The sequence below is a fragment of the Sorghum bicolor genome, chromosome 8 (genome assembly GCF_000003195.3).
Source record: "Sorghum bicolor cultivar BTx623 chromosome 8, Sorghum_bicolor_NCBIv3, whole genome shotgun sequence".
Classification (NCBI taxonomy): Eukaryota; Viridiplantae; Streptophyta; class Magnoliopsida; order Poales; family Poaceae; genus Sorghum; species Sorghum bicolor.
The window spans coordinates 34,468,032-34,480,099 of NC_012877.2; the positions used below are offsets into that span (position 1 = coordinate 34,468,032).

At 46.5% G+C, this 12,068-nt stretch overlaps 1 pseudogene; it reads right to left on the reverse strand.

Moving 5' to 3' along the window:
• LOC110437558 lies at positions 846 to 3,305 on the reverse strand (annotated as a pseudogene).

Below are 12,068 nucleotides of genomic sequence, written 5' to 3' on the forward strand. Positions count from 1 at the left end.
GCGTCGGGAGCAGTAGCTGTCGCCCTGCGCACGTCGTCGAGGTAGGAGAAAGAGGGACCGGATAGTGCTGCTGCAGTGGCTGGTGAAACCTCGTCGGAATCGTCCACGGCATCGGTGTTCCGGCGGGAAAACGCGTCGGCCACTGTATTAAGGCGGCCCGGGCGAAACTCCACGGCGAAATCAAACCCAATTAGCTTGCTGACCCACTGGTGTTGAGGAATAGTGGAGAGGCGCTGGTCGAGCAAATATTTGAGGCTGTAGTGATCCGTCCGCACCAGGAAGTGGCGTCCCCACAAGTATGGTCGCCAGTGCCGCACCGCCTGCACGAGGCCAATCAACTCCCGCTCATAAGCGGCGAGCTTCAGGTGGCGGGCTGCGAACGGCCGGCTGAAGAAGGCGAGAGGACCGGCGCCCTGGTGAAGCGCGGCGCCGAACCCAGCGCCTGAAGCGTCACTGTTGACGACGAAGTCCTTGGAGAATTCCGGCATCTGAAGGACCGGCCCCGTCGTGAGGGCGCCCTGGAGTGCCTGGAAGGCCGCGTCAGCTTCGTCGTCCCAGGCAAACGCGTCTCGCCGCAAGAGACGCGTTAGCGGTGCTGCGATGATGCCGAAGTCGTGGATGAACTTGCGATAGTAGCCGGCCAGTCCCAGGAACCCACGCAAGGCCCGGGCTGACCGAGGCGTTGGCCAGGACGCGACCGCCGCCACCTTGTCTGCATCCATGGCCACCCCCTCGGCGGAGATGACGTGGCCGAGGTAGGCCACCGACGAGGCCCCAAAGGAACATTTGGAGCGCTTGAGATGGAGACGGTGGGCGCGAAGGGCGTTGAGGACGATGCCTACATGCTACAGGTGCTCTGCCCACGATGAGCTGTAGATTAATATGTCGTCGAAAAATACCAAGACAAACCTGCGGAGATACGGTCGGAGGACGTCGTTCATGAGCGCCTGGAACATTGCCGGCGCGTTGGTCAAGCTGAACGGCATCACGAGGAACTCGTAGAGGCCCTAATGTGTGCGGAACGCCGTCTTGCTGATGTCGTCTGGGTGCATCCGCACCTGATGGTACCCGGACCGCAAGTCCAACTTGGTGAAAAAGCGGGCGCCGTGCAGCTCGTCGAGGAGCTCGTCCACGACCGGGATCGGGAACTTGTCTTTCGACGTCTTGGCGTTGAGGGCGCGGTAGTCGATGTAGAACCGCCAAGTCTTGTCCGCCTTGCGCACCAACAAGATGGTGGCGGAGAACGGCGAGGTGCTTGGACGGATGATACCTTGCTCGAGCATCACCGTACATTGCTGTTCCAGCTCATCTTTTTGCAGCTGGGGGTAGCGGTATGGGCGGACGGTCACTGGAGCGGTCCCTGGAAGAAGATGGATACAGTGATCATAGGGGCGCGCCGGGGGGAGCCCTGTGGGCTCGGTAAAAATGTCAGCGTGCTGCTGCAGTAGATGGTCGAGCAGTGGCAGTCGCGGGTCGGGGGAAGCCGCGGCCAGCGCCCGCTGCGGGGTCGATGCTGCTGGTCCGGCCACCCCTTGCCAGGTGACGCGGCGCCCGTTCCTCCAGAACGTCAGCGTGAGGGCGTCGCAGTCCCACAACATCGGCCCCAGCCTCCGGAGAAAGTCGAAGCCGATGATGAAGTCGAAGGCGCCAAAATTGAGACCAACGCATGTGATGGTGAAGTCGTCGTCTCCGATGCGGATAGGCACATCACGCGTGATCCCTTCGCACGCCAACCGATCACCGTTAGCGACGGTGACGCGCAAGTCCGTGCCCCTGGTAGGGCAGAGGCCGAGACGTCGCATGGCTGCCCCTTGGACGAAGTTGTGTGTGGAGCCGGTGTCGAGGAGGGCGAGAAAGCGTTCCCCCTTGATGAACACGGGCAGCAGCATGGCATTAGGTGGCTGGATCCCGGCTACAGAATGAAGGGAAACCACCAGGGCGGTCGCCGGGGCATCCGGGGCGGTCAGCCCCTCCAGGTGGCCAGCCGTGGGGCTGTCTGTGGCGGGCGCCTCCGCTGGCTCGTCGTCGATGTAGTCGTCGGTCTCAAGGTAGAAAAGCCGCTTGCACACATGACCGCGCACAAAGGGCTCGTCACAGTTGAAACAAAGGCCCTGCCGGCGGCGCTCCATCTGCTCGGCAGGTGAGAGGCGACGGAACGTCCTCGGCTGACTGGGGACCGCCGTGACCGCCGACGGGGTAGGTGCCACCGGCGCTGGGGCGGCACGGAACGGCTGCTCACTGCGCTGCTGCTGCTGCAGCTGCAATAGGGCGGGCAGGAAGGCCGCCGTACATTGCTCGTAGGCGCGAGCATAGTACATCGCCGACTGTAAGTCGGCCGGCTGGTGCATCTCCACGTCGAAACGGATATGATCAGGGAGACCACCGACGTACAACTTGGCCTTCTGGAGAGCGGATAGGCCCGGCTCGTGGCATAGAACGGCGTTGTAACGCTCGGAGTAGTCTTGGACTGTGGAGGTGAAGGGCAAACGGGCAAGCTCCGCCAAGCGCGTGCCGTGCGTTGGAGGCCCGAAGCGAAGTTGGCACAGCTCACGGAAACGTTCCCACGGTGGCATCCCCTCATCTTGTTCCATGGCATAGTACCACGTCTGCGCTGCTCCGCGGAGGTGATAGGATGCCAACCAAGTGCGGTCCGAGGCGAGGGTGCGTTGGCCGTGAAAAAATTGTTCGCACTGATTGAGCCAATTGAGCGGGTCGACGGCGCCATCATAGGTTGCGAACTCCAATTTGTAGAATTTGGGAGGAGCATGAGGGCCATCCTGCACGCCCGCCAGCGCGCCGTCCAGAGGGCCCCTGCCCCCAGCCACTGCGTAGGACGGGGCACCGCCATAGAGCAGGGTACCGTCAGTGCCACCGTAGAAGGTCCCGGCGCTGGGAGCCGAGGTCGCGGCCGCCGACGGAGTCACGGTCGTAGCCGTTGTATAAACCGGCGGCGCCATCCCCGATAACGCCCACGACGGGATCGGAGACGGTGAGGCTGGCCACCGCAGCATGTGCAGAGGCACGCTGGACTGCGGCGCGGATGTAGCAGATGGAAGTAGCGGGGGCTGGGAGGCGGACGTCGGCGGAGGTGGCGGGGGCGGGGGCAGCAGCCCGGCCAGGGCCGTTTGTATGGCCACCATGTTGCGGCTGAGTACGTCGATGTTGGCGCCCATCCGAGCGACGACACCGGCCAGGGCGTTCAAGGTGAGCGGTGCGCCGGAGGACTCCGAGATTTCCGACTGCACGGTGGAAGGCGGCAGCGTGGCCGCCGCCGAAACGCCGGAAGTCGGCAGAGGCGTGATCATCGGACCTGAGGTCTCTGATACCAAACTGCTAGGATTCCTAGCCCTGAGTGAGAGAGATCGAAGGTTGTAGGTGTGGCTGATTGCTGGGCGAGCGTGGAGCGCGTGGGGGAGACGGCGCGGCGGCGCCGTTGCTGCTGCTCGGCGTGCGTTCGGGTTGGAAACAGAGGAGCTCCCGACTCCCTGAGGAAGTCGAGAAACAATATGTTTCTCCTTAATTATCTCATAGAGTCTTACAAATATATATAGCCTTCTCCTCCTAATAATTTATAAATCACCCCCTAAATAATAATAATATTTCTACCCCTGAGCCGATCTTCTCTTATATGAGATACCGGTCATAACACCCTTATGATAAACTCTTACATGGATATGATAAATAGTTGCTCTGCCATGTACCTAGTTTTCAAGTTTGAGCTCTCTCTCAAGATTAGGCATAACTATTATAATTTAAACCTGCTCTAAAACCTAAACTTGTGGGAAGACTACTTGATCTGAAGTCTAAGTTGTTAACAGATATGATATGGGAAGGTTGAGCTGTTGTTTATCTGTTCCTAGAGATGATAGAATTCTGGAGAATTTTATCTTTGAAAAATCTTTAAAATAACACATGATGAGTTCCTATATGATGAGAGTTTAAATTTCTTCCACAACCATATATACATGCTTGCTAGAACTTTGAGCCACACATTTACTTTTTACTGCTTATAAGCATTGAGTGTGGTCAAGCTGTGTAGACCCTTAGGAGCTTGTCATGTGGTTAAAATTAAGATTCACTTGCACGTTCACTCACACATGTTGCTTCTACCCCGGAAGTACACATCCACATATATCCACTCATTTCCATCTCTAGATTCACCCAAAAGTGTTCTACTCCTAATCCGGGAGAGAATAGCTAAAAACATTATCCTATCCCTGTTATTCCCTGTGGAATAAATGCTCGAGTTATCTTGGTTACTACCACTTGCTATATTATTTTAGGAGAAGAGTGCTCTAAAAAACAAGGAAATAAAAAGGGGCAAGTGCCCGAAACCTCGAAGAAAAGAAAAAGTGAGACGAGAGGTAAAATGGACAAGTGTCCGATAGTACAATTAGGGGTACAAGATACCCACCTGAGAGAAAAGAAAAAGAAAATATAGAGCATCTCATTCTCCCAAAAAGCTTCAAAGTACAAGAAAGGTATGTATCCCCTTAAAAGAGCAAAAATAGAATTAGACTTTCACCATTGTTATTACCATCATCACCATACACCATTCATTCGCCACACATGCACATCTTGATTTGACTTATTGACTTGTTTCTCTAGATCCATGGTTTGACTATGCAATAAATGTCTTATAAGTATGTATTAGCTGTCTCCCACCTATGAGCTCCAGATATCAAAACCTTATAAGAGTAGGGTGAGAGAGAAGGCAATATCACTATGCCTCACACCAAAAATACCACATACTTTGAGAGAAGGCATATATCATTACTGCCTTGGTAAGGATCTAGAAATACCACAAAAGAGAGATCTGAGAGTGTCATACAAGGAATCTCTGAGTTTTATTTGAAAATCTGCAAAAACTCCAGAGCTATAGCTGATCAAGAATAAGAGACATGGCGCTTGACTTTATCGTTAAATCTTTTAACTGCTCAAGACACAAGTGACGGTTACAAGCCCATGGTGAAAGATAAAATGAGTAAGTTTTAAGTCTTAACAGTTTACTCTAACTCAGAAATGAGATCTTACTTTTAAGGCATGAAACCACTGCAGAAATTCTTGAGTTCATCCTTGCTCAGGGACGAGCAAGAGGTAAGCTTGGGGGAGTTGTTGACGGTCCTTAAGTACCAAATATAATAATCAAATAAATAAAGAAAAGGATCCAAATGCAACCAAAACCCAGACTTAGGGTTTTATCTGACAGAATTCCACGAGTTTTGGTGTTTGTCTATTTCTGTAGGGGGTTATCAAGAAATACGGAAGAAAGGCCCACACATTGGGTTTACATAGAGATATTAACGTGCCGCGCAATTTTCTGTCATCTAGAAGACTCCAGAAGCCACGAGAACGAACGGGAAAGCGAACGGGACCGGGGGCAGGGCGCCCGCTCTCCCCCTTGGGTGCCCGCCCTGACCTGGACTCCAATCAGAACTCTTTTCGGGGACCAAGCTCCACCGACCTAAAGGATCAAGGATAACCGTCCAATCAATGTCGGTTTGATCCAAAGGCTCGCGTTCACTTGAGGGGACTGTAAAACCAGACCCCCTGGCCCCTGGAGGAGAACAAGTTCATCATAGAGTTGAGAGGAGCCCTCGAAGGAATACCTCTCCTCTAAATAGACTTAGGGCTTAGCATCCAATGTGAGTAGAATTAGATCTTCTAGTTTCAACTAGATTGACAGAGATAGAGTGGAGGTGTAGATCGGAGGAAGCCCGGCCTCTCGGTGTCTACTCTGAGGTTGTACCTGCGGGATCAAGTTCTCCTAACCCGAGGCTTGCTCCTAGGATTCTTCAGTAATTCGACTTCTAATTCTAGTAAGTTCTTATTTTATTGTTCTTTGGTTTATGAGTTTACTTTAATCTCTTCCAGTTGAGTTTAGAGTAATCATTGCTAGCGTAAACGTGGTGTTTGGGCTAGGGTACTCATAGATATCCCCTGACTAGCTGGACCGTGGTAGTAGCGAGGAACGTGACATTTCCGAGTAACCTTTGCAAACCATATCTCGTTAGCAAGAAGGATAGGGTTTTTAGGTGCGGGTCGAACATCCTTTGTGGTGTCTAGATTCCATGAGCCTCCCCAATAGAACAGTAGGTCATCCTTACCAAGGTTAGAACGAGACTACGGTTGCAGTCTTCTCTATACATCGCTCACATCGAGAAACATTCTTTGTAGCCTAAAGGGTAGTAGCAATAGATTTGGTTAGTCAGATGCACGCTTTCTCCCAGTGGTAAAAATATAAATACGATACTCTAGATAACCTCCCGGGTGAAGTGCTCACCGATATCCGTGCGCTTCCAGATCATTTCCTTATTGCGTTACCAAATATCAACACCCGCGACTATGTAATTTTAATTCACTGCCTTGCGTTAGTGATAGCTAGTCTTGGAGGAATCATTACTAGAGGATGGCATACATGGATCATGGAGATGGAGATCACCATGATGAACAGATGGATGGATATGGAGATCCCCAAATTGATAATGGGCTATACCAAGTCATAATTGTGTTTAATGTCATTCTTACTATGTTCTACATTCATATGTAATGATGTATTTGTCTACATGTGCGCAGTAGTGAAGTAGAATGATCCCAGCAATGTTTAAGTTACATGCTCCCCCAAACCGTGCACTGTCGTGTGTCTTGTACAATCGGTGGTAGGTCTATGAAATTAGGGTTCCACTGGTTTTCCTTGACTAGCCACGTTCGTATCGGATACTTACTGCAGAAGGGTTGGTTGCTTGAACAAGGTCATCCTAACTGTTAGGGACCTTGGAGCATAAGTAGTTGGGCAACACAAGCATAGAGATGCCACCCCAACAACAAGAGTCATATGTGATATGATTAGCAAGGAGTTGCTTACCGATCTACCATGTCTACTAGCGGTGATGCTAAAGCTCACTAGTATACTTGTAAGTTGTGGGTCTTGAATCACTAAGTATCAATTGAGGGATATTGATTTTAGTGGGAGTAGATTTTATTTAATATTTTTACTCTATCTTGGATATGTTGTCTTAATATTTTGCATTACTTTTGTTGTAGATTAATGGTGCCCACTGTTGGGTATTCTTAACATCATTACTAAAAGTAGACTAAGTTCTAAATCTAGCAACGGTGCCAAAAATGCCAAACCTATCCCTCACACCACCTAAGCCAAGTTGTCATCCCCAGCATCATATAAGAGACGCGGTATTGAAATATGCAATTGCTCTTCTAAATAAATAATGACTGGGATCTGCAAGCGCACAGATTAATACCGATGCAGCATTTTAACCGGGAAGTATTCCAGGTATCGTTATTTATATTTTTACCACTGGGAAGGGATTAACAATCATCAATATTGATTACAGAATAGAATATGAGATTGAGCATCTATCATTGCATGTATAATTGAGAACATTATATCTAACTCTTCATACAGGGATAAGTGTCACATAAAAGATATATGAAGTAATAATAGTGACAAGGATAACTAATCTGATCTAGCCACATAATAAATATGATAAGCACCTCAATTAGATACTCTAGAAAGTCATTAGCATGGTATTAGAACGAACTACAAGAATATTCCCTAAGTTATTCTCAACTATATAGTCTAGCATTATCATAGTTAGTGCAAGCATACATAGCAATCATTGTGAGACAAGACTACGCCCATGCATAGTGATATTAGCAAGGAATATGAGAAACAAAGCAATCACTCCCCTGTAATAATGTTGCTCTGCCAGCCCAATACACGAGAGGGGGACTATATAAGAATCAATGAAGCTGTCACTATCACGAACCACCCCACGATCTGGCATATTGGGTACAATCGTAGATAAATACGGTATAAGCACCACGCCTACACAATATCTATCATTTACCCATGGATCCGATGGATAAACGCTATACGATCCTAAGCATGTATATAGATCGTATCTAACTAAGCCAAGTACATAACCATGATAAACTAAGAACAATATAATCTTGAATATAAACAAGTAGAGCAAAGTCATAAGCAATATATTGAAGTAGAACAAAGTCATATTCATAATATTGAAGAACAAAGATAATTAGAAAGCAATTAGAAGCACAATTAGAGAATTACCAAGAATCCTCCTGACAGATCCGGAAACCAATCGAAGATTGACTCCTTCTAGTTCTAATCCTATGTAGCTATGCTAATCTAGATATCTAATTGATGTGGTGGCTCTAATCTTGATCAGAGGCTTCTTCTCCCTTGATGGAACAATGAATTAGGGTTGAGAGGCTCTCTCCTCCATGGGCCAGGGGGTCTGGTTTTATAGTCCCTTCAAGTGAATATGGGCCCTTGGATCAAACCAACATAGATTGTATGGTTTAGATTCATCCTTTAGGTCGGTGGAGATCTCCCGCAAAGCAGAGTCCTATTTGGACTCCAACAGGGGGCGGGCGCCCTGACCAACTGGGCGGCCGCCTAGGGTCTGGCTCCGTTTCGCCTCCGCTTCGGTCTCGTGGCTTCTGGAGTCTTCTAGATGTGAGATAATTGCGCAGCACGTTAATATCTTTACGTAATCCTGACATGTGGGCCTTTCTTCCATATTTCCTGATAACCCCCTGCAGAAATAGACTAACACCAAAACTCGTGGAATTCTATCAGATAAAACCCTAAGTCTAGATCTTGATTTCATTTGGATCCTTTTCTTTATTTATTTGATAATTAAATTTGATACTTAAGGACCGTCAACACCCACCAATCAAACATTTACTTTGCGCTCAATTCTTGTGAAAGATAAGTTGAATGGAACAAACTATGCGGATTGGATCTGTAACCTGATAATTGTTCTCAGGGCTGAGAAAAAGGAAGAGATTCTAGACACCCCACGACCAGAAGCACCTGAGGATAATACATCTACTGCAGAGAAGAATGCTTACAAGAGAGCATGTGATGCTGATCTTGAAGTGAGTTGCCTCATGCTTGCTTGTATGGAACCTGAGCTGCAGATGCAGTTCGAAAATAATCATGCAGCATATGATATTAGCATAGAACTTAATGATATGTTCTAGGCTGAGGCTAGGACTGAAAGGTTCCAAGTCTCAAAAGCTTTTGTTGATTGTAAGCTAGTAGAGGGCGCATCAGTTGACCCACATGTAATCAATATGGTTGGTTACACTCAGAGGTTGGAGAAGCTGGGCTTCCCAATTGGCCAAGAGTTGGACACTGATTTTATTCTCTCGTCTCTTTCACCCAGTTATGGAAACTTCATCTTGAACTACCATATGCATGAGGCGGAGAAGGGCTTGAATGAATTGTGTGGCATGTTGAAAACAGTAGAGGCTGACATCAAGAAAAGTGTAGGCAGTAGCCAAGTGTTGGATGTCCAAAACAAGCCTAACTTTAAGAGAAAGAAGGGCAACGCTTGGAAGAAGAAAAAGAGTAAGGCTAAGGATGAGATCCATAAGCAAACCCACCTGCACCTAAGGCTAGACCAGCTGCTGATGAAGAGTGCTTTCATTGTAAGGGGAAGGGTCAGTGGAAGAGGAACTGCAAGTTGTACTTGGCATCCTTGAAGAAGGATGGCGGTAGTAAAGGTACTCCTGCTGCTCATACACTTGTTGTTTATGTTACAGATATTTTTCTCGCTAACTCTTATATTAATTCTTGGGTATTTGATACTAGATCAGTTGCTCATATTTGCAATACGATGCATGGAATGATAAGAAGTAGAAGCGTTGAAAAGGGAAAAGTTGATTTCCGCGTGGGCAATAATGCAAGAGTTGTTGTGTTGAACGTCGGGACGATGCAACTTCATCTACCATCGAGATTTATTTTGGAATTGAATAATTGTTATTTTGTTCCTAGTTTAAGTCAAAACATTGTGTCTCCTTCATGTTTGATGATGGATGGTTATTCATTTGTGAGCAAATACAATGGTTGTGTGATCTCTAAAATGACATATTTGTGGCTTATGCATCCATTGTGAATGAGTTATTTATTTTAAATCATGATGGTGCACCAATCTGTAATGTTAGTGCTAAAAAGCCTCGACTTAATGAGTTAAGTCCTACTTATTTTTGGCATTGTCATTTGGGTCATATAAGTGAGAATCGCATGAAGAGGCTCCATGATGATGGGCTTTTAACTTCATTTGATTTTGAATCATACGAGACATGTGAATCTTGCTTACTAGGAAAGATAAACAAGGCACCTTTCACAGGTTTTCCTGAGAGAGCGTCTGACTTGTTGGAACTTATACATACTAATGTATGTGGACCAATGAGCACGATAGCTAGAGGCGGATTCCAATACTTCATAACTTTTACTGATAATTTTAGTAGTTATGGATATGTCTACTTAATGAAACATAAGTCTGAAACATTTGAAAAGTTCAAAGAATTTCAGAATGAAGTAGAGAATCAAAGTGGCAAGAAAATTAAGGCTCTGCGATCTGATCGTGGAGGCAAATATTTGAGTCACGAATTTAGCAATCATCTAAAGAGTTGTAGAATCGTTCCACAACTTACGCCACCTAGAATGCCTCAGAGGAACAACATGTCTGAGCGATGTAATCGAACTTTGTTGGACATGGTTCGATCTATGACGAGCCAGTCAGACCTACCTTTATCATTTTGGGATACGCTCTAGAAACAACTACTTTCACTTTAAACAGGGTACCATCTAAGTCTATAGTTAAGACACAATATGAGATGTGGACTCGTAAGTGTCCCAGTTTGTCTTTTCTAAAAATTTGGGGTTGTAAAGTTTATGCCAAATGACTTATATCAGATAAACTAACACCCAAATCAGACATGTGCTTTTTTGTGGGATACCCAAAGGAAACTTTAGGGTATTATGTCTATAACCTGACATAGCGCAAAGTGTTTGTTACTCAAAACGGTGTTTTCTTAGAGAAAGAGTTTCTCAAAAGGGAGAAAAATGGACAGAAGGTTTATCTTGAAGAAGTTCAAGATGAACCAGTTGGGAATGACTACAAGCGATGCTAACGTAGCAAAACAAGTTGAGACGCCCGTGGTAGTAGAAACACCACCACAACCATGAAGATCAGCATGTCTTCGCAAATTGCATGGGGAATTGTTATTGCTAGACGATGACGAACCTGCAAATTATGCAGAAGCAATGATGGACCCAGATTTTGAGAAATGGCAAAGTGCCATGAGATTCGAGATACATTCCATGGGAGACAATCAAGTTTGGAACTTGGTTGATCCGCCTGATGGGGTTAGACCCATAGAGTGCAAATGGATCTATAAAAACAAAAAGGATATGGATGGAAGTGTTCACGTCTATAAAGCTCGACTTGTCTCAAAGGGTTTTAGGCAAGTTCAAGGATTTGACTATGATGAGACTTTCTCGCCAGTAGCAATGCTTAAATCTATCCGGATCATTCTAGCAATTGCTACATATTTTGATTATGAGATATGGCAGATGGATGTTAAAACAACCTTTCTAAATGGAAATTTGGAAGAGGACGTGTATATGATACAGCCCGAAGGTTTTATTGATCCTAATAATGCTAGAAAAATATGCAAGCTCAAGAAATCCATTTATGGATTAAAGTAAGCATCTCGGAGTTGGAATATTCATTTTGATGAAGTGGTCAAAGGATTTGGCTTTCGTCAGAATGAAGAAGAACCTTGTGTTTACAAGAAGGAAAGTGGGAGCGCTGTTGTATTTCTAATCTTATATGTGGATGACATATTATTGATTGGGAATGACATTCCAATGTTGCAATCAGTAAAGACTTCACTGAATAATAGTTTTTCTATGAAGGATTTAGGAGAAGCAGTATACATTTTGGGCATTAAGATCTATAGAGATAGATCCAAAAGGCTAATAGGATTAAGCCAAGATACATACATAGACAAGGTGTTGAAACGGTTCAACATGGAACAATCCAAAAGAGGGTTCTTGCCTATGTCACATGGTATGCGTTTTAGTGATAAGCAGTGCCCTTCATCAGATGATGAGCGCAAATGCATGAGTAAGGTTCCATACGCTTCGGCAATTTGTTCCATCATGTATGCCATGATATGTACTCACCCAGATGTCTCATGTGCTCTAAGTGTTGTGAGCAGGTACCAGA